The 23,395-nt window shown below is 36.2% G+C and overlaps 1 protein-coding gene across 2 annotated transcripts in view; it reads left to right on the forward strand.

The window, feature by feature from the left end:
- NUBPL (nucleotide binding protein like) overlaps window positions 1–23,395 on the forward strand; it is a 226,491-nt gene that overhangs the window by 22,830 nt on the left and 180,266 nt on the right. The window lies entirely within an intron of this gene.

The raw sequence follows: 23,395 nt of genomic DNA on the forward strand, positions 1-23,395 counted from the left end.
AATTGTTTTTATAATGGAGAAAAAAGGGATTTGATTTCATGCTACTAAAGGATGTTATAAGTAATCAAAAGAAAAAGGGAAATTTGAGAATCTAGAGTCTATCAAATGTCATTTTTATAGGAGAAAATTGAAGTCAGGAAAGAACAAATTTGCTTGGAAACAAGCCCTATAAATGGAACTTGAGCTAACATCTGCCTTTGACAAAATCCCTTGTAAAGCTGCTACTTCTCCTTGTAGTCTTTGAGTTAGGGCTCTGATATTTTCATATTTGCCATGGAAATGATTGTGATAATATAAATGATGTTTTATTTTTATACGTGATAGGTATGGAAGATGGAAGCCAGCTGTTGTTTAAGTTGTCTTATGAAACATTGCAGGGAACATGACATAGGCAGTAGTAGATCAGAGGTGGCAGAGAGGGTATTGCTGAGGCTCACGGAGAAGGAGTGGGAGAGAGAACCTATCCTGGTGACTCTTAGTTGGTTCTGGCAAAGTTGGGTAGGTTAGCTAGTTACATCTCATGGCCTGTGGTTATATGACTCAGTTTGTGAAACTGGGAACACAGGGCATTCCTTTACAGTATGTTTATGAACTATCTGCTGTATGTTTGACACTGTGGTAGGAATTTTGGATAGAGTGGTGAATAAAGCAGTCCAAATTGTTTATATACATTTGTGGTAAGTCCCGCAAAGGAGAAGTCTTGTTGTCGGGAGCATTTAACAGGATACTGATCCTTACTTGAGGGTTGAGGGAAGACTTCCCAGAGAGAATAATATTAATCATATCTGCCTTCCTGCAGCTACCATTACTCTCTGTCACATTATTCTGTTTTACTTTTTTCAAGGTAATTTTTATTCATCTTCTCCTTCCATGTCTCCTCCTCCTCCCTTTCCACCCACTTAGAATGAAAGTCCTGGAGAGCAAGGACCTTTGTGCCAGGAAACTCTGAGTGGAAAGAAGCATGAGGTGGTAGTGGTGTGGAGGAACTGAGAGAGGGCCAATGAGGTAGTCACTGTGAATCAGTGTAAGAGGGAGAGTAGTAGCCTTAGCGACCATGTCAAGAATTTTAGATTTATTTTAATGATAATGGGAAACAATTTTGAACAGGGGATAGCCATGATCAGATTTGTCTAAAAGTACTGTCACATATAGAAATGGAGGGGATGTTAGATTGGGTCCAGGAGACCAGTTTAGGCTATTATGCTAACCTAAGCAGGAGAGCATTGTGATGTCTTAGATTAGGGTGTTGATGGTAGAAATGGAAGAGGAGGTAAAATTGGTAGGTCTTTTTCTGATGTTTATTTATTTTTGAGAGGAGGGGAGGGGCAGAGAGAGAGACACACACAGGATCCAAAGTGGGCTCCGTGCTGACAGCAGAGAACCTATCGCGGGGCTCGAACTCACGAACTGTGAGATTGAGATCATGACCTGAGCTGAAGTCAGATGCTTAGCTAACTGAGCCACCCAGGCATCCCACCAGGTCTTGATGAAGGACTGCATGCGGGAGAAGACAGGAAGGAGTCAGGGATGATGTACACTCCAGGTTTCTTGATCGTACAACTGAATTGATATCAGGTACATTTTCCCATGCATTTGAAAAATACACATACTTTCAGATTTGGTATACAGTAGAATTGCCCCTGATTGTGAAATCTCAGGAAATGTGTTGAACTTTTCTAGTCAACTTTTGTTCAAGATAGAGGGCACAATATTTTTAGTCTATAGTATTTCACCTATTAATAAGTAATCTATATCCTTGCTTGAGGTTTGTTAATTGTTATAATTGGATGGAGTCCTACCACTTTTTAAGTTTTTTTTATTTTTTTATTTTTTTTTTAAAATTTTTTTTTTCAACGTTTATTTATTTTTGGGACAGAGAGAGACAGAGTATGAACGGGGGAGGGGCAGAGAGAGAGGGAGACACAGAATCGGAAACAGGCTCCAGGCTCTGAGCCATCAGCCCAGAGCCCGACGTGGGGCTCGAACTCACGGACCGCGAGATCGTGACCTGGCTGAAGTCGGACGCTTAACCGACTGCGCCACCCAGGTGCCCCTTAAGTTTTTTTTTAAATTTGTAAGTTTTTAATTTTAATTCCAGTGTAGTTAAAATACAGTGTTATATTAATTTTAGGCCTACAATATAGTGATGTGCAAGTCTATACATTACTCAGTGCTCATCAAATCCCCTTTACCTATTTCACCCATTCCCTACTCCTCTCCCCTTTGGTAACCATCAGTGTGTTCTCTTAAATAGTTAAGAGTCTGTTTCTTGATTTGTGTCTCTTTTTTTCCCTTTGTTTTGTTTCTTAAATTCCACATATGAGTGAAATCATGCAGTATTTGTCTTTTTCTGACTGACTTTGCTTAGCATTTTACTCTAGCTCCATCCATGTTTTTGCAAATGGTTTCATTTCAAATGGTTTTTGCAGAAGGTTTCATTCTTTTTTATAGCTGAATAATATTCCATTGTGTGTATTTATGTATGTGTGTGTACATAGACATATATGTATATCTATGCACACATACGTATGCCACATTTTCTTTATTGATTTATCTCTTGATGGAAACTTCAGCTGCTTCCATGATTTGGCTATTGTAAATAATGCTGCGATAAACATAGGGCTGCATATAATCTTTCAAATTAGTGTTTTTGTATTCTTTGAGTAAATACCCAGTAATGTGACTACTGGTTTGTAGTGTAGTTCTGTTTTTAATTTTTTGAGGAACCTCCACACACTTTTCCACAGTGGCCATACCAGTTCACATTCCTGGAACCAACACTGTATGAAAGTTACTTATTCTCCACATCCTACCAACACTTACTGTTTCTTGTGTTTTTGATTTTACCCATTCTGACAGGTGTGACATGGTATCTGATTTTCCTGATGATGAGTGATGTTGAGCATCTTTTCATGTGTCTGTTGGCCATCTGCATGAATTCTTTGGAGTAATGTCTGTGTCTTCTGCCCATTTTTTCATTGGATTATTTATTTACTTATTTATTTTTTGGTCTTGAGTTTCATAAGTTCTTTATATATTTTGGATACTAACCTTTTATTGGATATGTCATTTATAATTATCTTCTCCCCTTCAGTAGGCTGTCTTTTAGTTTTGTTGATTGTTTCCTTTGCCATTCAGAAGTTTTTTATTTTGATGTAGTTCTAGTAGTTTATTTTTGCTTTCATTTCCCTTGCCATAGGAGACATATCTAGAAAAAAGTTGCTTTGGTACATGTCAGACAAATTACTGTCTGTGCTTTCTTCTAGGATTTTTATGGTTTCAGGTCTCACGTTTAGATCCTTACCCTGTTTTGAGTTTATTTTTGTGTATGGTATAAGAAAGTTGTCCAGTTTCATTCTTTTGCATGTAGCTGTCCTGTTTTCCCAGCACCATTTGTTGAAGAGACTGTATTTTTCCCATTGCATATTCTTGCCTCTTTTGTCAAAGATTAATTGGCCATATAATCATGAGTTTGTTTCTGGGCTTTCTCTTCTGTTCTGTTGATCTATGTGTCTGTTTTTGTGCCAGTATCATACAGTTTTGATTACTACAGCTTTGTAGTATAACTTGAAATCTGGAATTGTGATACCTCCAGCTTTGTTTTTCTTTTTCAAGATTATTTTGGCTATTCAAGGTCTTTTGTGATTCCATACAAATTTTAGAATTATTTTTTTCTAGTTCTGTGAAAAATGCTGTTGGTATTTTGATAGAAATTGCATTAAATCTCTAGATTGCTTTCAGTAGTATGGACATTTTAACAATATTAGTTCTTCCAATCCATGAGCATGGAGTATCTTCCCCTTTGTGTTGTATTCAATTTCTTTCATCAGTGTTCTATACTTTTCAGAGTACAAGTCTTTTACCTCCTTGGTTAAGTTTTTTCCTAGGTATTTTATTATTTTTGGTGCAATTGTAAGTGGGATTGCTTTCATAATTTCTCATTCTATTGTGTCATTATTAGTGTTTAGAAATGCAGTAAATTTTGTATCTTGTAATCTGACTCAACTCATTTATAATTTCTAGTTTTTTGGTGGGAGTCTTTTGGGGTTTTTATATAGAGTATCATGTAATCTGCAGATAGTGAAAGTTCTACTTGTTTCTTACGAATTTGGATGCCTTTTTTTTTTTTTTTTTAATCTGATTGCTGTGGCTAGGACTTCCAGTACTATGCTGAATAAAAGTGGTGAAAGTGGACGTCCTTATCTTTTCCTGATCTTAGGAGAAAAGCCCTCAGTTTTTCACCTTTGACTATAATGTTAACTATGGGTTTTTTATATATGGTTTTTTATATATGTTCCCTTTACTACTTTTTTGAGGGTTTTTATCATGAATGGATATTGTACTTTGTCAAATGCTTTTTCTGCATCTGTTGAAATGATCATATAGCTTTTATCCTTTCTCTTATTGATATGATGCATCACATTGATAGATTAACCAATATTGAGCCACCTTGCATTCCAGAAATAAATCCCACTTGAATGTGGTGAACAATTTTTTTTTAATGTTTATTTATTTAGAGAGATAGAGAGTGTGTGTGAGCAGGGGAGGAGCAGACAGAGAGGGAGACAGAGAATCCCAAACAGGCTCTGTGCTGACAGCACAATCCATGAGATCATGACCTGAGCCAAAATCAAGAGTCTGATGCTTAAGATACTGAGCCACTCAGGCGCCCCGTGGTGAATGATTCTTCTAATGTATTGTTGGACTTGGTTTGCTAATCTTTTGTTGAAGATTTTTGTATGTAACTTCATCAGAGATATTGGGTTGTAGTTCTCTTTTTTTGTAGTGTCTTTATCTGGTTTTGGTATTAGGGTAATGCTGGCCTCAGAATGAATTTGGAAATTTTCCTTTCTCTTCTGGTTTTTGGAATAGTTTGAGAAGAATAAGTATTAACTCTTCTTTAGATGTTTGATAGAATTCACCTGTGAAGCCACCTGGTCCTGGACTTTTGTTTGTTGGGAGTTTTTTGATTACTGATTCAATTTCATTGCTGGTAATTGTCTGTTCAAATTTTCTGTTTTTTCTTGATTTGGTTTTGGAAGATTATATGTTTCTAGGAATTTGTTCATTTCTTCTGGGTTGTTTAGTTTGTTGGCATATACTTTTTCATAATATTCTTTTATGATTGTATTTCTGTGGTGTCATTGTTATTTCTTCTCTTGCATTTCTGATTTTGTTTATTTGAGTCCTCTGTCCTATTTTATTTTATATTTTGATGAGTCTGGCTAAAGATTTATCAATTTTGTTGATCTTTTTAAAGAACCAAGTTCTGGTTTCATGGATCTATTCTCTTCCTTTTTTTTTTCTTAGTTTCTTTTTCAATTATATCAGCTCTAATCTTTATTACTTTCTTCCTTCTGCTGGTTTGGGGTTTTGTTTGTTCTTCTTTTTCTAGCTCCTTTAGATATAAAGTTAGATTGTTTGAGATTTTTCTTGCTTTTTGATGTTCGCCTTACTGCTATCTTCCCTCTTAAAAGGGAAGTTGTGTTTTCATTTCTACCAGTTTTTTTAAACGGTTTTATTGAGATAAAATTCATATACCATATAATTCATCTGTTATAAATGTACACTTTAGTGGATCTTAATATATTCATAGAATTGTACATCTATTACCATCAATTTTAGAACAGTTTCATTACCCTAAAAAGAAACCTTATATCTGTAGCCCCTGTTTCCTTATGTACTTCAGTTCTAGGTAACCTATAATTTATTTTCTGTCTTTGTAGATTTAACTATTTGGACATTTCATATAAATGGAATAACACAATAAATGGTCTTTTGTGACTTGATTCTTTCACTTAGCATAATGTTTTCAAGATTCATCCATGTTGTAGCATATTTTAGGCCTTCATTTCTTTGTATTGCTGAGTAATAGTCCATTATATGGATATACCACTTTTTATTTATCCATTTCATCAGTTGATACTCATTTGGGTTTTTTCTACTTTTTGACTATTAAGAAAAATGCTGCTATGAATATTTGTATATAAGTTTTTGTATGGACATACACTTTCTGTTCTCTTGGGTAAACACCTGATGGAGGAGTTCTGGGTCATATTACAACTCTATGTTTAACCATTTGAAGAATTGCCAGTTTCCAAAGTGTTTTTACCACTTTACAGTCCTTCCAGCAGTATATGAAGAGTCCAAATTTTCAACATCCTTGCCAATACTTACTTTTGTCTTTTTTGTTTGTTTTTGAGAGAGAGAGAGAGAGAGCGAGCAGGAGAGGGGAAGAGAGAGAGGGAGACACAGAACCGAAGCAGGTTCCAAGCTTCAGGCTCTGAGTTGTTAGCACAGAGTGCAATGCAGGGCTCAAACTCACGAACCGTGAGATCATGACCTGAGTGGAAGTCAGACACTTAACCAACTGAGCCACCCAAGTGCCCCACTTTCTTTCTTTTTGACTATAGTTATTCTTGTGGGTGTGAAGCGCTTTTCCATTTCGGTTTTGAATTGTGTTTCCTAGTAGTTTTTCTAAAACTAAATGATAACGCTAAAATAGTAATGATATTGAAGCCAGGCAGTTTACTGGCTAACAGAATTTAAGAAGTCATTTTAATCATAAGAGGGTAGAGATGACTTGGCATATACAAGTAAGTATTTTAAGCATTTTCCAAGGCTTTACTTTCTTTTTCTGGTTATTTAGCAATTAACAGTTAAATCATTTTATTTTGTACCTAAGTTCAAAATGGTTTTGAGATTCCACAAAGATAATTTTTGTAAATACCCCAAATATTTTTGTTACAGTGTTTCTTTCCCTTTAAAATACGGTCTCCATCCCTTTTGTCTCCTAAACAACATATTTGAGAATGTCTAAGTCATTATGGACCAGTTCAGTTGAACAATCCAAGGACCATCTTGTATCAGACACTGTGTTTACTCATGGGTAGTACCTTTACAAAGCTTCCAGCCTTGTGGGGAAGACATATACACATATTTATTTACATATGTGGAAGAATGTGGCAAGCACAGCAGTTGGTAGGTATAAACAGAGTATGTTAATACCAAAGTGGAGAGAACTTAATTTCATTTTTAAGCAGAGACAGTACTTTGAAAATTAGGTAGAATGTTGGCAGGTAGAAAAATAGCAGAAAAGAAGAAAATTCTAGGTTGAAGGAATTATGTGAGCAAAGTCATGGTAAGAGGTAATTATAAAGTATTTGGAGTGAGAAGTAATCTGTATAGCCATAGTGTATGGTATATTTGGACAAGAGGGCGTGTGGGGAATCCATTGGAAAATAGACTGATGCTTATGATATGTGAAAGAGTTTGGATTTTATCCTATAAGCAGTGGGATACATGAAAAAGTTTGCTGTTAGTATACAGTACATGATAAAATCTGTGCTTTTCAGAGGTAAGATTTATGGTGATGCTGAACAGAGACAGGTTGGAAGCAAAGGATGCTGTCACAATAGCCAGAGTGAAAATTGACTTATAAACTAAAATTGACTTAAAAATAGGGGTTTATTATTTCATAAAACAGGAAATGTGGAAGTTAGAGTTGATTAAAAGGCAGCCCAACTATATCAGGCGGCATTTCTGCATTTCTTCCGGCTTAATCCTTATGGTCTCAAGGTGGTTGTCTCATTCAGTCACAAAGCGGAAGAACAAGAGTGTGCTGTTTTACTGGTTTGTTGTTGTTAGGGAAGAAAACTTTCACCAGGCACTGAAATTTTATTAACCAGGACTGTATTTCATGACTGTGATTTAGTTCCAAGGGAAAGTGGGTAATCTGACATTTTCTACCTTAATAGTGGGAGGTAAGCTCTGCCTCCGACAAGAAAGAGTGGGGGCAGGGGTTTTCAGGGAGTAGCAACCAGTAGTGTTCACAGATGCTGATATCCTCTAGTTAGTAGTAAAAAGGCAAAGGAAGAAACAGATTTAGGAGACAGATTAGAAAAGAAGGAGGGATTAAAGACAACTCTAGGTTTGGTGGTGAATGAAAAGATGATGATGTCATTTACCAAAATGTATTTCCCAATTTAAAATGGAATTGAATCCTTACTCTATTAATAACATTTATTGATCATAACTTGATGCCTAGGACCCTATAATCTTGCTTTCTAATCACTAATGGAATGGAACATGGAGGAGGCAGTAGAAATAGCATGGGGGTTTTTAGGTCCTACTCCTAGGACCAGTGCCAGCTTGCTGCTTAAGAATCACCTGGGGAGCTTGTTAAATCAGAATCTCTGGGAATTGATATTTTTAGTTTTGGGATTTGACCATCAATTTTGTTAACAAGATCCCTAGGTAATTCTGATGCACAGCTGGGTTTGGATATATTTGATAGGAAAAGCATGGACTTCGGTTTCAGGCAAACCTGAATTTGAGTCCCAGCTCTACACTTGTTAACTGTGTGAACTTGGACAAGGCACTTGACTTCTAAGAGTTCAGGCCCCTCATCTGTGAAGTATGTATTAATAATGATAATATTAATAATATTAATGTTACTGAATGATGTATCACAGTCACCAACTCCGGGAATGAATGGGTGAGCCCTGGTGCTGCTGTGGCCACCTGCTCCATCCTGGGTAATTTCGAGGGGGCTAGACAAGTTGAAAGCATAGCTCCTCGCTAGATTTGCCAACACTGTTGCTGAAGAAACTTGGATAAACTTGTCATAAGAGAAGGCAGTCATTCAAGAGATGACTGGAGAAATTTATTTCAGATGTTGGCAGCCAGAAGCTGTGGCAGGCTCAGTCTTAACAACTGACTTCTTCAAGACGGACATCTAGCGTTTTATAGGAGAGATTCAGGGGCATATGGCAGGAGAGCAGGCAGGGAGTACAAGGTTATGGGTGGGCATCCTTATGTGTTCAGTCCACAGTTATGGGCAGGGAAGAACATGTGTGGGATGTAGTCTAGGCATTCCATTGCTATCAGGGCTCTTCTGGTCTCATGGTTGGAATGTTCTAGTCATTGCAAAATGTCTTGTCAATGCCGCGAGAAAGTGCAATTAGAAGTGAGCACAATGGTTTTTAGTTAGAGCATGAATAAAGCAGTCTTGTCTATTTCTGGTTTTAACTGTTGGGGTCGGTAGTTGAGCAACAGGGCTTGCTAACATTAATAGCTTCTTTACAGAGTTGTTGTAAAATAAGGGATATGCATGTAATGTGTCTAGTATAATAATGCACATAGTAAGGATTCAGTAACTCACAATTTTTTGTGTGTCTTAGCCTGTGATAAGTACTGCACATTTGAATTAGCAAAGAAACAGATTTCTGTACAGCTACAACAAAAAGCAATTAAGAAGCAAAATATAATAAACTGCTTCTCTTGTTGCTTAGTATCCATTGTTAGCAATAGCTGATTTCCTTTTGGCCCAGCCGGGTATCTTCCAGGGTTGAGCATATGAGTCTTTGTTTATTTTCTTAACTGCATTTTTGGCTATGTCTGTTCTGTACAATCTATATAACTGTATAACTTAAAACTCGGTTCATATACCCAAAACCTAAATCCAATTTCTGTGAAATATGTTACTCAATAATTATTAGAGGCTATTTTTCACAGTGATCTCATATAAAACCTTAAACTAAATATAGTTCTTGCTCTTACAAAACAAAAAACAGTATCAGTTCAGATGAAAGTAATAAGTACACATTAAGGATCATTTTGTTATTCTCAAAGCTTGTGTAGTTGTCTGGGTTAATAATTAGAATGCTATTTTGGATGGTTGTCTTGAGTGGGAAATGACTACTTGCTGAGAATGAATGCTTATTTTTCCTGTTTCTTTGCATAAAGGGGTCTTGGTGGAAGGGAGGAAGGGCACTAATATTGACAACTTACTTTGTCTCATTGGACAGAACAGCAGGTTGTAGTGCTACCTGTCCACTCTGAAAGCATGCTGCCTGAGTTTGCGTCCCAGTTCTGCACTTAATGCTACCTGACTTTCGGCAAACTACTAACCTTTCTCTCCCTTGGTTTCTTCATTGAGGATTATTATGCACCTACTTCAAAGGTTGTTGTGAGGATTAAATAAGCTAACATACATTAAGTTTCTAGAAAGTGCTTGACCTGTAGTACTGTATAACTGTTAGCTGTTCTTTAAATTTCATGAATTCATATTGTTCTATAATCTCATAAAACTCCTGTAAGGTTGGTATCTTTTTAATCTTTATTTTATAGGTAATAAACTGAAATTTGATGAGGTTAGCAACTTATCTGTAATCACCCATCTATTTAGTGATTGAAATCCTAGATTACTTCTTCATGCATTCTACTATGACTTTAATATATTAGTTATTTAAAAAAATCCTAAGAATAGTAATCACTTATGTGATTCATATGGTATTAAGTATTGTTAATTTTCATTTATCAGAAAAAACATTTTTGCTACTTGGCAATAGAATTAACAAATTAACTATTTTGGGTAATATTTTGAAAAAAATCTGTTACCGATCTTTAAAATAGTGTATCAAGGGCACCTGGGTGGCTCAGTCAGTTAAGCGTCCGACTTTGGCTCAGGTGGTAATCTCACGGTCTGTGAGTTCGAGCCCTGTGTTGCGCTCTGTGCTGACAGCTCAGAGCCTGGAGCCTGCTTTGGATTCTGTGTGTGTGTGTGTGTCTCTCTCTGCCCCTCCTCCTCTCACACTCTGTCTTTCACTCTCAAAAATAAATAAACGTTAAAAAAATTTTTTAAAATAGTGTATCGAGGGGTAACTGAGATATTTAAAAATATACTGTATATTGCAATAGCTATTTAATTCAAATTAATTTTTAACTTTTACATATTATATACTATATAAATATAATTAAAATATTTAATATTATATGTTTAAGTATATAACATATCTGTATAGTTTATAACGTTATCTTATAGGTGATGATCATAATGGTACCTTGGGGGTTTTTCATAATTGTCATTTTCACTCATGATCTGGATGCTATCTTTGATTAAGTTGAATATCTAAATCCTCAAGGTTCATACATCTTATAGAAAATATAGTTATGTTTGCTGATGGATAACCACTAATGAATATTAATAGTGTTAATTGACTTGAGACATGTGCATCTACCTCTGTGGCATCTTTTATAAGAATAATTCAGAGTACTTCTGAATAACAGTATGGAGGTTCCTCAAAAAATTAAAAATAGAACTATCCTCCAACCCAGAAATTGCACTACTAGGTATTTATGCAAAGGATACAGGAGTGTTGTTTCGAAGGAGCACGTGCACCCCACTGTTTATAGCAACACTATTGCCGATAGCCAAAGTATAGAAAGAGCCCAAATATCCATCGACTGATGAATAGATAAAGAAGAGGTGGTATATATGTGCAATGGAATATTACTTGGTGATAACAAAGAATGAAATCTTGCCATATGGAACAACGTGGGTGGAACGAGAGTATATTATGCTAAACGAAATAAGTCAGAGAAAGACAAATATCCTATGGCTTCACTCATATGTGGAATTTAAGATACAAAACAAATGAACATAAGGGAAGGCAAACAAAAATAATATAAAAACAGAGAGATAAACCATAAGAGACTCTTAAATACAGAGAACAAACTGAGGGTTGTTGGAGGTGTGTTGGGTGGGGGATGGGCTAAATGAGTGAGGGGCATTAAGGAGGATGCTGTTGGGATGGGCACTGGGTGTTACATGTCGGTGATGAATCACTAAATTCTACTCCTGAAATCATTATTGCACTATATGTTAACTAACTTGGATTTAAATTAAAAAAAAAATAATTCAGTACTGAGTGAGGAACTTAGCATCAAGTATTAAAATGAAAGATAAGGTAATTTTAAAAAATTAATTATGTAACAGAGGGGTGGAAGTGTTAAACTGGATCCTAAAGCCATTCCTCTAACAGGAATTTTCCTTACTTGCTCTTCCCCCTCCTCCATAAGCAAACAGACATAGCACACTACCCTTACCCAAAACGATAAAATAAAAATGCTGTTTTATACAATAATCTTCAGAGAGGTAAAAAGCCTCAAACTGCTTCTCTCCTCTATTTTCTGCATGGTTTTAGGAAGCTTTATGCACACCATGCTTTGAGATTTCCAACTAGAAGCAGTAGCAGTTTTGTTTTGAATAGCTCTAAAGAAGCTATTGGCTGGATGTTTCCCCCTCAGTACCCTTTGGCCTACCTTTTAAATTTCTTTTGGGAAATGCAGCTTGCTGCCAGTAATTCATTCTCTCACTTTGTTCATGGAATTTACTCAATTTGGTTATGAGTTAGAAAGAGAACACTTACCCTAATTTTACATTTGGTATATTCTTCCTTAGTTTGATTTCACGTATAACATATTGGTGGCAAAACTGTTGCACATCCTTTGAATTTCAGGATCTGATTCTGTCCAATAAGAAGTCATCCAGATTTTGCTCACAGAAAAATCTTTTTTTCTTAATTATCCTCCTGCCTCCTCCCTAACTTGGCTTTCACCGATTCATTTTACTTCTCTCATTTTTTTTTCTCAGTAAATTATTTTCCCCATCCAATCTACTTGAGGAATAAGAAGGCCCTTAACCCTCAGCAGGGCAGTATTGGAAGAGCCACTAAGAGGAAGCAAGCAGAGTATATATGAAGAAATGAGTTTCGAAACCAGCTACTTGGCTCCTATAATTTTGAGTCTGGAAAGTGGGTCACGTGCACTGTTCACATCCAATTCTTGTGATTGCTGTTTTGCTTTGCTTTGGAAGAGTTGCCCTCAGAATTGTAAATGCTTTTCCCTGCATTGCAGTTTAGCTAAGAACATTGTAAAGGAATTGATGTTGATTTTCAGTGCTTTTGCTGCAGTACTTTATCTGGTTTGGGGAAGGTTCTTGGTTGGTTAGTTTTCTAGGTTTGTAGGCTTGGATTTTGGCAAAAAAACAGGTTGATGTCATAAATAAGAGGACTTATTTTTGGGGGTTAGTGTCTAGAAGTAACTTTTTCTGCATTTTATATATTACCATGATGATAGAAGGCTTTCTAATTTTTTTCTGTATTTGAAGTCTTTACTAAGGGTATCAGTACTTTATTTTTATTTTGAGAGAGAGAGAGAGAACTTGCAAGCATGGGGGAGGACAGAGGGAGGGAGGTAGAGAGAGAGAGAGAGAGAGAGAGAGAGAGAGAATATGAATGAATGAATCTTAAGCAGATTCCATGCCCAGTGTGGAGCCCAAAATGGGGCTTGATCTCACAACTGTGAGATCATGACCTAAGCCAAAATTATGAATCGGATGCTTAATGAACTGAGCCACCCAGGTTCCCCAGCACTTTTTTCCCCCTTGAATCATACAGGCCAAGGATTTAAGGTTTTTCTTTTCTTAATCTTAGTTTTACCCCTGATTTACTTTCTCTGTTACTAGATGAAAATGTGGAACTTAAGAGAATTGCTTCTTGTTAAAGAATATGTTACTTACCTTGCTCTGGAAAGGAAAAAAAGCACAACAAAATTCTAGTGCAGCCCTTTTATATTTGAAACCCTACTGAACCTAATCGTGCTAGTCTGTAGGTTTAAAAGTTTTCCTCTTTTTAACGAGCCCTTTCATACCATGTTTGTGGCTTTCGTTTTCAAAGATTTCATGGTGTACTTTTATCATATATTTTTTTATAGCAGCCTGCCATAGCCATTGTTTGCATTAGGTTTTCTTTCTGGAAGTCCTGTTTTTCCGGAGTTGAGATCAATAGAAAAATGAAGATGACATGGATTTTCATGAGGAAAAGTGGTGGTTAGGAATAGGTTGCAAGGAAATTTATGACACTTTCTTTAACACCAGAATACTTTTAGCATCGTGTAAGTTATCTAATTTTAAATCTTGTAACTTAAAATGTCTGTATAGAAGTATTAGAAGAGGGACTTTCATGAAATCATAGAATATTAAAGCTTGAGAGGGACCTTAGGGATCATATAGTAACCATCCTGATATCCTACAGAGGAACAAATGGAGGTTTGTTCATTCATTTATTAGTTCCTTGATCCATCTATCCATTCACTGAACAAATATTTATTTAATGTCTACTGGTTTAGATGCTTGGGGATTTCCCTACCCTTATGGAGTTTACTGTAAATAGATAATAAACATCGTAAGTAACCTAAAGAGTTAGAAATTGATAAATGTGATCTGGGTTGGAGTGGTGCTTGAGGGTGAAGGTGGATTTCAATTTAAAATAGGATAGGCAGCCCTGAAGATATGATATTTCAGCGGAGAGTTGAAGGAGATGAGAAAATGGACTTATGACTATATGAGGAAAGAGAATGTCGGGCAAAAGGAACAGCGAGTTTAAGGGCTAGGGAGTAGGAGCATGTCTAGCTTTCTATTCAAAGAATAGTAAAAAGATACTTGGCTCTTGGAGTAAGAAGTGGAGTGGAGTAAAATGTGATGAAAATTAACAGGGTTGGGAGATAGGGGGTGGGGAACTGGCTAGATTATATGGAGTCTGGTGAATTGTTATAAGGACTTTGGTTTTTACATGAGTGAAATGAGGGGAGATTGGGGGCGTAATGAGGGTTTTGAGCATGCATGAATGTATGTATGTTTCATCTGAATCATTACAACTGCACTGTTGAGGAGAGATGCCAAGGTAGGGTTGCTAGATTTAGAAAATAAAAATATAGGACACCCACTCAGTTAAATTTGAATTTCAGATAAATAACGAATGATTTTTATATACATATGTCCCATGCAATATGTGACTATTCACCCATATGGCAGAATGTTAAACACTGTTTTATATGTATGTATGTATGTATGTATGTATGTTTGTGTGTGTGTGTGTGTGTGTGTGTATTTTTTTAAACTCTTCAATGTTACTGTTGATTACTGTAAATTACCATTACCATAATCCTATTGGTCCCAAGGCTTGGGCCCTTACAACAAAATTTTGTCTTGGTCTTTCCTGTATTATCAATATTACTGTTTTTCACTTTGTAGTCATCGTATACCTTAGTGTTACAAATGCAGTTTGTTGGACCCCAATCTAGACCTTCTGAATCAGAATTTCTTGGGGTGGAGCATGGTATCTGCGTGACTGTGTACTGTTCTAGGTACTAGGTACAGGAACAAAACGTACAAAAATTCTTACCCTAATGGAATTAACATTCTGCTGGGAAGACATAATAAACAAGACAAGTAAATATACAGCATATTAAATATTGGTATAGCTGTTGAGAAGTCAGAAAAAGCAGGAAGGGAATGGGAAGTATCCAATGTAATGATGAGGGAGTTGCATTTTTAGATAGGGTGGTCAGTGAAGACCTCACTGTGTGGTGATGTTTGATTTAAGATTTGAAGGAAGTGATGGAGAGAACCAGGGAGGTACTTGGGTGAACAGAATTCTAGGCTGAAGGAACAGCTGCAAAAGGCAGGTGCGTACCTGGTGTGGTTAAGACACTGCACAGGGGAAGTATGTGGAGTGGAGTGAAAAGGGGGAGGAGTAGAAGAGGAGATGGGAGAGATAAAGGGGAATGGCTGGTGATGGTTAGCATTTAGGCTTATGCTGGAGAGAGATTTGGATCCTAGGCCCAGCTGTGGCATTATCCCTCGGTGTGTTTCTTCATCACTAAAAAGTGGACAGAAGACTAAGATGATCTCTTAGGTTTCTTCCTGCCTTAAAATTCTTTAATTTGAAATCTATTATTTCTCTAATTTTTTTTTTCCCGGTTCTTTTGCAAGCAAGTAGTTAATAATTTGAGATTCTTTTGTATTTTTCATGAGCCTATCTCTTTTTATGCTCCATCCAGCCAGGTGAACTTTTTTCTTTATGTTGTCCTTGTTCCTCTTTCTTAACTGAACTTGAAGATTTAGATCGTCCTTTGGTAAATAGTAGGCAATTGTTTTCTTATCTAACCATTAGATCTTATAATCAAATTCTTTTTTTTAATTGTTTTAAAAAAATTTTATTTATTTATTTTTAAATTTACATCCAAGTTAGCATATAGTGCAAAAATGATTTCAGGAGTAGATTCCAGTGATTCATCCCCTATCTATAATACCCAGGACTCATCCCAACAAGTGTCTTCCTTAATGTCCCTTACCCATCTCCCCACCCACACCCCCACCAGCAACCCTCAGTACTCTGTTTAAGGGTCTCTTAAGTTTTGTCCCCCTCCTTGTTTTTATATTATTTTTGCTTCCCTTCCCTTATATTCATCTGTTTTGTATCTTAAATTCCACTTATGAGTGAAGTCATACAATATTTGTCTTTCTCTAATTTTGCTTAGCAGTATCCCGTCTAGTTCCATCTATGTAGTTGCAAATGGCAAGATTTCATTCTTTTTTATCACTGAGTAATGCTCCATTGTATAGATATACCACCTCCTCTTTATCCATTCATCAGTCAATGGACATTTGGGCTCTTTCCATACTCAGTACATTGTCTGCATCTTTTCCCCATTGAGGATATTAGTGGTGGGTCCATCACATGTGGCTTTTAAGATCTTGAGGTATGATCCTTCTCTCTCTACTTTCTTGAGGGTTTTTATCAAGACAGAAAGCTATATTTTGTCAAATGCTTTCTCTGCATATTGAGAGGATCATGTGTTTCTTGTCCTTTCTTTTACTGATGTGATGAATCACATTGATTGTTTTGCAGATATTGAACCAGCCCTGCATCCAAGGTATAAATCCCACTTGGTCGTGGTGATAATTTTTTTAATGTATTGTTGGATCTAGTTGTCTAGTATCTTGTTGAGGATTTTGCATCTGTGTTCCTCAGGGAAATTGGTCTTTTGTTCCCCTTTTTAGTGGGATCTTTGTCTGGTTTTGGAATCAAGGTAATGCTGGCTTTGTAGAATGAGTTTGGAAGTTTTCCTTCCATTTCTTTTTTTTTGGAACAGCTTCAAAAGAGTAGGTGTCTACTCTTCTTTAAATGTTTGATAGAATTCCACTGGAAAGCCATTTGGCCCTGTACTTGTGTTTGTTTGGAGCTTTTTGATTACTATTTTGATTTCTTTACTGGTTATGGTCTGTTCAAAATTTCTATTTCTTCCTGTTTCAGTTTTGGTAGTTTGTATGTTTCTAGGAATTTGTCTGTTTCTTCCAGATTACCCAATTTATTGATGTATAATTGCTCATAATATTTTCTTATTATTGTTTGTATTTCCGCTGTGTTGGTTGTGATCTCTCCTCTTTCATTCTTGATTTTATTTATTTGGGTCCTTTCCTTTTTCGTTTTGATCAAACTGGCTAGAGGCTTATCAATTTTGTTAATTCTTTCAAAGAGCCAGCTCCTGGTTTCATTGATCTGTTTTTTGTTTGTTTGTTTGTTTTGTTTTTGTTTTTGTTTTGATAGCATTTATTTCTGCTCTAATCTTTGTTATTTCTCGTCTTTTGCTGTTTTTGAGTTTTATTTAAGGTGTAAGGTTAGGTTGTGTATCAGACCTTTCTTCCTTCTTTAGGAAGGCCTGGATTGGTATATACTTCCCTCTTACGATTGCCTTTACTGCGTCCCAGAGGTTTGGGGCTGTGGTGTTATCATTTTCTTTGGCTTCTGTGTACTTTTTAATTTCCTTTTTAACTTCTTGGTTAGCCCATTCATTCTTTAGTAGGATGTTCTTTAGTCTCCAAGTATTTGTTGTCTTTTTAAATTTTTTTCTTGTTGATTTTGAGTTTCATAGCTTTGTGGTCTGAAAATACACATGGTATGATCTCTATCTTTTTGTACTTGTTGAGGGCTGATTTGTGTCCCAGTATGTGATCTATTCTGGAGAATGTTCCATGTGCGCTTGAGAAGAATGTGTATTCTACTTTAGGATGAAATGTTCTGAATATATCTGTTAGGTCCATCCGGTCCAGTGTGTCATTCATAGCCATTGTTTCCTTGTTGATTTTCTGTTTAGACGATCTGTCGATTGTTGTAAGTGGAGTGTTGAAGTCCCCTACTATTATGGGATTATTATCAATGACTTTCTGTATGTTTGTGATTAACTGATTTATATATTTGGGTGCTTTCACATTTGGAGCATAAATGTTTACAATTGTTAGGTCTTCTTGGTGGTTAGACTTCTTAATTATGATATAATGCCCTTCTTCATCTCTTGTTACGGTCTTTATTTTAAAATCTAGATTGTCACATATAAGTATGGCTACTCTGGCTTTCTTTTGGTGACCATTAGCGTGATAGATGGTTCTCCATCCCCTTACTTCCAATCTGAAGGTGTCTTTAGGTCTCAAATGGGTCTTTTGTAAACAGCATATAGATGGGTCTTGTTTTCTTATTCATTCTGTCACCCTCTGCCTTTTGATTGTAGTGTTTAGTCCATTGACATTTAGAGTGAATAATGAAAGATTTGAATTTATTGCCATTATGTTGCCTGTAGAGTTGGAGTTTCTGGTAGTGCTCTCTGGTCCTTTCTAGTCTTTGTTGCTTTTGGTCTGGTTTTTTTTTTTTTTCATCTTTTCTCCCCTCAGAGAGTCCCCCTTAACATTTTGTACAGGGCTGGGTTAGTGGTCCTGAATTCCTTTAGTTTTTGTTTTTCTGGGAAACTATCTCTTCTTCTATTTTGAAGGATAGCCTTGCTGGAAAAAGAATTCTTGGCTGCATATTTTTCTGATTCAGCATATTGAATATATCCTGTCACTCCTTTCTGGCCTGTTAATCAAATTCTTATTTAATCTTAGCTAATAGAATTAAGAAACATATTTTTCTCTACCAAGAGATTGAAATTTTTATGAATGGCAGTTTGACTTAAAGCAAGGCAGAAAGAGAGGAAAGAACCTTGACTCAACTCTAAATCCCAAATGCCAGTCCAAGATTATGTAGAATGTAATGTGCAGGGAATCATAGGATTCTTAACTGGATACTTCAATGGGAAGGATAAACTTTAGGTAAGTTGTAGTCTTAAATGAGTGTTCACTTAGAAATAATTGGGTGAGATCCTTCTAAAATGTTGTTTTGGTGGGTTCTCTTAGCAGATGACATGGATAGAAGAAACATGTCATGAAGTTTTAGGATCTTTAATATAAACTCCACTGAAAGAACAAAGCAGTATCAAAACTGTTGTTCAGGTGCCTTTGAAACCCAACACAAGAAAATAGGACTTGTAGGCTCTCAAATTGCGGCTTTCATGCAGTAGTAATGAAACAGTATAGTCACTTAGCAAGTCTGCTACCTTTTAGCTTTCACAGGGTATTATGAATTATAAAGAAACAAATCCCAAAATCTATCTGTCTTGTTTTACGGCATCTGCTAAGAGTTTGTGAACTGCAGGATAATCAGAAAAAGAATATAATATTAGGTACCAGCATACATTTATGGTGACATTAAAGATTGGGTAATCATGTTTTACAGTAGTAACTTTATAGTTATTTTTGTTAATGATCATTTTATCTGTTGTGTATGTGGTGAGGCTCTTGTAGTGATTATTCTTTCAAGCCTTGCTGAAATTAAGTGTAAGAGAAGTCCTAATTGGAGCTTTCTTGACTAAATGTAATTATTTTAGGAGGAATGAGGTGGAAAGGATTCATAAAATTTAGCTAGTTAGACACCCAGCAGCATCTATCTATTTATAGCCTTCTATCTTGCTCATTTATGTTCCTACAATATAGAACTGTCTTTGAAAATTTAAATTGAAAGACTATTTATGCATCTATAATAGGAACCTGTTTAAAAATAATGGAGTAAATTATGAAAAACAAATAAAGTTTATTTGGCACCTGTTGAACATTATTGAATTCTAGAGTTGAAAATTTAAGCTAATTTCTGTAGCTATGGTAATTTTACTGGTCCAGAAGCTACGCCAGTTCTAAGAATGATATGTTTTACTTAGTATAGGCTTGACATTTTTGTTTAATGGACACTAATTTTATTCATGATATATAAAGTCTAAGCAAGACATGCTTAGTTCCAGTGAGACCGCATGAAAAGTGTGCTCTTTATTGTTTTTAGAAACTACCCAATTAAGGATATGGAACTAAATCTTTACTGAGATAGTTCCTCTGACACTAAAAGAGACGACTATGTCCTACCTGCTCTTGGCAAAACCCAAATTAGATTGTTGGGTGATTGAATAACTTGGTTATAAAAAAGCTTATTTTCTAAATCAGTTTTGGCAAACTGACCTGTGGACTAAATCCTCTCTGTTTTTGTAAATAAAGTTTTATTGGAACACAGCCATGCTCATTCATTACATATTGTCTGTGCTTTGATGGTACAGTGGTAGTGTTGAGTAGTTGTGGGTCATATGATTCACAATGCCTAAAATAGTACTGTTTGGCCCCTTAGGGAAAAGTATGTTGTCCCCTGCTAAGTCTTTTGTACTCAGATCATGTTAAAGTTCTGGTTATAGTTTCTCATCTTTAAGTGAGCATAATACCACCTTGCACGATTGCTGTGAGGAGTCAGTGAGAAATGTAAATAAAATGTTTAGGGTGCCTGGCTTCAAGAAGGAATTCAAGCATTGGGGAGGTATAATTAGGGGAAGTTTATATTTGGGTAATTTAGGATGGCATACTTTCTAAAAATTTTCTTTTTTTTTTTTTGTTATTTTTTTGACTTCTAAAATTTTTCTAAAATTTCTAAATTCTGATTTGTCCATAGAACTCTAAATTCTAATTCTACAGCCACTAGCCTGTAGAGGCCTAGTTTATCCAGGTTCTTAATAAAAATTGCTGATTAATTTCCCTCAATCTTCTTCTCCCTCCCTCCTTCTCTGCCTCTGTCCCTCTCATCCTTCCTCTTTCCTCTCTTTCTCTGACCTTCATACCTTCATCTCCTCTGTTTCCTTTTTGATGTATGTCAACTTTGGTACTAAATTTAGGTCAGTGAGTAACTATTCCTAGGGAGAGTATGCAGAAAACCTAGCACATAGATTTTTTTTTTTTTATGTTTATTTTGAGAGAGAGTGTGAGTGGGGGCGGGGCAGGGAGAGAGCGAGAGGGAGAATCCCAAGCAGGCTGTCAGCTCAGAGTCTGATGTGGGGTTCAATCCTATGAAGGAGATCATGACCTGGCTGAAATCAAGAGTCAGATGCTTAACTGACTGAGCCACCCAGGCACCCCTAGAAGATTCTCTGTTACCCTTAATTCCATTTTCTCGGAAACAGAGGAACTCTAAAATCTTGTAATCTCCCTCCCTACCAGCCCCTTATTATTATTTTTTTAAGTTTATTTATTTATTTTGAGAGAGTGAGGTGGGAGGAGAGGGAGGGGCAGAGAGAAAGAGAGAGAATCCTAGGCAGGCTCCACGCTTAGAGTCTGACATAGTTCTTGAACTCATGAACCATGAGATCATGAGCTGAAATCCAGAGTCAAAACTCAACTGACTGAGCCACCCAGGTGCCCCTGCTCACTTTATTCATATGTGATTATGCATATTAACAGCCATCTAGGTATGCGTAAAATCTGTTTCTACTATAGTAAATATTATGGCAGATCCTCAGTTTTGTCTTGAACCTTGATACCAAGGGTTCACCTTTAGACAGGCATGGTTTTCTTCTGGGAGACAGGACAAATAGTTGATTCTCCTTAACATTTTGAAGGAAACTTGAAAATCTAGTGATGAAAAAATTGACCCCAGCAGTCTTAGTTTGCAAGCACCCACTTAGTTGTTTCCTTGTTTCATGAAACCAAACTTAAAAAACTAAGTTATTTCACTTGAGTTTACTTTTAGGAGATCATTTGAAACCTGGGACCTAACCTTTTCAAGTTTTTATAAAACTTGTAAATAACATTAAACATTAAATAAGAGAGGGAAAAATACCACTTAGATTATTTTTTGTTTTTATTGACATTTATTATTATGTAGTAGTTTTTAGTTTTGTACGTACCATGAGAAAAGACATGGAAAAGAGGTAAAATTCTAGGATGATATTGATGTCGGCGGTGCCTGGCTGGTCCAAGGACCAGAGTGGGGACTTCCCTATAAGAGCAGCTAAGAGGGTCCTTGGCTTTGCACAGGATAGAAATCAAGTGTGAGCTGGAGAAAGTGAAAGCAGAGTTTATTGAATGGCATGAGTGACAGAGAGTAACAGACGGTCTGGGAGATTAGGAAAGGAAAGGAGAATGAGTCTCATTGTTGCTTGGGGTTAGGGGTTTATATATGGGAAGGGGATCTAGGGTACGTGTTCCTTTGGGGATCCTGCGTAGGGTCCAATCAAAGACAAGTGTCAGGTGAGTAATAGGTGTTATTTCATAAATTACTGAAGGTAGCAGTACTGATGCCAGTTTCAGCTGAGGTTTGTTCAAAGCTAATGTCCTGGAACATATTTGGGATCCAGCTCTTCTGAGATGTTATCCGGTTTGGGGCCTAGGACAAAACTCAGAGAATGATTAACTTTTTTGCTTCTCCCTTAAAGTGATGACATAGCTTCTTTGGCTTATTCAGAGACAAATAAGGATCATGAGTAAATGGGGCCTATCAGAAAAATGGAGTCTTTCTAAGTGTCTGGTTTTTGTTTTTGGTGTTTTTTTTTTTTGTTTTTTTTTTTTGTTTTTTTTTTTTTTTTGCCAAAAAATGGAGTCTTTCTAAAATGGAATCCCTTCAGCTTCCTCACCTCAATGGTTATAGCATTAGCAGACCCTTGAATAATAGTATTGACAATTAGCTACATTTCTTAAGGTTTTAGTCTCTCTCATTTGAAAATCTTTTTATCCATAGTAAATTTAATTCTGTTTTGTTTAAATTAATTTGTTTGTGGTTTAAAAAGGAGTTGAAAACAGGTCAGAATTTCTCATTGACTGTTCCTACCTTTTTAAAGCTAATACTTTTCTCATTTATTTTACAGTAAGCTGAGATTTTGGTAGAGGCAGGTTTTAATCCTTAGTCCTCTAGGCTCTGTGAGTCATACAGGGACATTAAATGATTTTCTTAGAACTGCAGTTTGAGTCAGTATAAAGTTAGGGGCATAAATGTTGAATGTACCTTATTTTATGTATTAATAGGAACCAGACAGCAAGGTTTAAAAAGTAATTTTGTGTCTGGAAATAGGTAGATAACATGGAAGATGGGGGATTATTTAATTAAAAATGAGGACTTTTTTTTTTTTTTTTTTGAGAGGTTAAGAATTTTATCTTGCCAGGATACAGGGAAAGAGGGAGGAGAGTTCTGAGTCTTGGTGAAATGTAACTTAAGGACGTATAGTTAGCATTAGCATTCTGTTTGCTTATATATGGAAAAACCAGTAACAGACTGATTTAATGTATCAAAAGAGAAATAGGTGGGGGGAGAAAAAAAAAAAGACATACTTGGGAATAGTGAATTTTGTTTACCTTTACTTGGCTGTGTTGCTGATGAACTGGCACCTAGAGACCAGTCAGAATATTCTGCCCTCAGGTAGCTAGATGGGTCATCAAAGGAAAACAGTTTTAGTTGTTTATGAATTCTCCAGAAGAGCTTGGATGTTTAACTGTGACTTGTGTGTAAGGAGTTGTCTCCGCATTATGTCTGCCACTACCCTCATTAGCATTTCCATGCTGGATCTGCATCAGAATTTCTCACTTGCACTATTATAGTCT

The sequence above is a fragment of the Lynx canadensis genome, chromosome B3 (assembly GCF_007474595.2).
Source record: "Lynx canadensis isolate LIC74 chromosome B3, mLynCan4.pri.v2, whole genome shotgun sequence".
Classification (NCBI taxonomy): Eukaryota; Metazoa; Chordata; class Mammalia; order Carnivora; family Felidae; genus Lynx; species Lynx canadensis.